The 2,384-nt window shown below is 36.8% G+C and overlaps 1 non-coding gene across 1 annotated transcript; it reads right to left on the reverse strand.

Moving 5' to 3' along the window:
* Window positions 1–461: 461 nt before the first annotated feature.
* Trnan-guu lies at window positions 462–535 on the reverse strand. The gene has a single exon. It is a non-coding gene; the product is annotated as a tRNA-Asn (tRNA).
* Window positions 536–2,384: the final 1,849 nt, after the last annotated feature.

Genomic DNA, 2,384 nt, shown 5'->3' on the forward strand with positions numbered 1-2,384 from the left:
CTTAAAACGATTAGAACTAAAAATAAAGTATTTCAAAATTTTTCCAAAACATTTGCCGCTCAATTAAGTTGACTTTGTAAAAAAATAAATTGATCATCTTATAGAGATGCTTCTGTCGTCTGTAAAAGAATTGATATATTCATAAACGATACACGTTCGTGTATTTGATTGACATCTATTTTCCCGATGCATAAATTCGCCGTGCATAAATTTCTTGTACGGAATTTTCTCAACTTTTCAATTTCACAGTGACGACGGTATGTTACCAGCGTCTTGCACGCGATAGTTGTTGGTTACGAAGAACTTCTCTTACCGGCGTGGTCAGTTACTTAGTTGATAATACGTGAAACTGCCATTACCCCCAAACCCGCCCTACTCAACGAACTCAAGAAATAAATATTAATTAATCCGTTCTGTTCACTTTTCGGCAAATTCCATAATCCAAACTGGAAAAAAAATAACGCCCCCGGGTGGGCTCGAACCACCAACCTTTCGGTTAACAGCCGAACGCGCTAGCCAATTGCGCCACGGAGGCCGTTGAGAATAGGTCTATAAAACAAGTTATATAAATCCATCTTCTTGAAACGCGAACTTTGCACTCTTCATTCAGTTATCAGCAACGAAACAATGTTCCATCTTTGGGTAACAAATTATGATACTGCTTCCATTTTTCCTACTTATAACCATACGTGCCATGGCATGAAATCTAACTCAATGTACCCAAAGTTTGAAACATCTAATTATAAAACTTATCTCATTAATGCGGATTACAATATATTACGTGGCTATGCAGCTTGAATTCAGACATCGTTGATTGAGAGAAATTATGGAACTGTCGAACTTGAAATTCACGCCTAACGATGGTAGGAGCGGCAACCCAACGTTACACGAGCCTGTTCCGTGCCGTACATTGAAGAATATAACGTCGTTGCTGTGGAGGAATCGTTTTGGTGAATCGAATCTCTGGATAATCTTGTGTTCTATGACCTTGCCGTAACTTGAAATTTTTCATTCGTTATACTTGAAAATTTCAGTGATAAAAATTTTACACTTTTAATCAACGCTTCTGTCCTCGAAGTTTCGATGTTGTAAACTCGTGTGATAATCCTTTTTATCGGCACGCTCGAAATACGTGCGGATGAGTTATTTTTTTCTCATAGATGTCTCTACCTGATGCTACTCAGGTGAGGAAGATTTCTTTTACGATCCAGCGATTTTGGATTTTTTAATAAATAATACAAGTTTTTTTTGCCTTATCTTACCCATCCAGTAAATTCATCTTATTGTTATCGTGTTTTAATTATTTCGATCAGAGTTTGTTACACAGATAGTGAAGTATAATTTTGTGAACGTGCGGTTATTAAAAATTATCTCAAGATCAAACATGTTTCTATGATAACTCGAAATGTTTAAATTTTTTGTCCTACGGTGTCAACAGAAGATCGCTTTATTCATGCTTCGTGTCTACATTACCTTCTGTGGGATTCATTGACTGAGCACAGATATATTAATATTTATACAGCGAAGGTGTGCCATTAAATTGATTACTGCTGTTACGACTACAGGTTTTATTATTTGTGCAGTCCGATGCCAACTTATAATTTATACATGGTACCAGTAAACAATAGAGTTGATCTTGACTCACTCATTTGTAGCTTGAATTAAAACCATTCCATTCTAGCAGGCACTGTGCTACTTAGCTTTCGATTTTGTTTGTAGTCTAATTTTGAAAATTCCATACACCATAGCAAGGAAGTGATTCAATGACTCACCGCTTTTCAAGGTGGTAAAAATCTTGAACACCACAGTTCCAGTAGACTATTAAATTAGCGCAGAAGTCTGGAAATTTTCGTTTCGAAACTTACGTTGAATTGCCAATACTTCGAGGTCATTCCGAGTGCGCATACTCTCATATGAAACATGCATTTTATGAGTTGTGTATCATCGAAAAAATTGTTTACTTTATTTTTCGACGATATAAGGTCTCATGAATTTTCATTAGCCGTCATTTGAGGTCAGTCATGATCGTATAGGTTTCAATTTTATATGGGATTCCGATGTAATCGTATTAAACGCACCTCATGCTTCGACAGGTGCAGCCAATATCAGAAAAGCAGCTGCTCCGAATTCACAGAAAGTCATTTCGAGGTAATGAAAACCTCATACGTTTGTTACATCGAACTGCAATGACTTTTAGCGCTGCAATCATCTGTAGTATATCGTCAACGATTATTCCTATTGCCAATAATCTTCCCGGCATAGTAAGCATGTAGTTACGGATAAATTTAGCTCTTTGCTTAACGGTTTCCGCCTATCATTTTTATTCCAGCGGCGATGCCGTTCCGTAAGTTTTACTGTTCATACGGTATTTACTACGAGTATTT

This window comes from Diprion similis, chromosome 8, assembly GCF_021155765.1.
Source record: "Diprion similis isolate iyDipSimi1 chromosome 8, iyDipSimi1.1, whole genome shotgun sequence".
NCBI classification, from domain to species: Eukaryota; Metazoa; Arthropoda; class Insecta; order Hymenoptera; family Diprionidae; genus Diprion; species Diprion similis.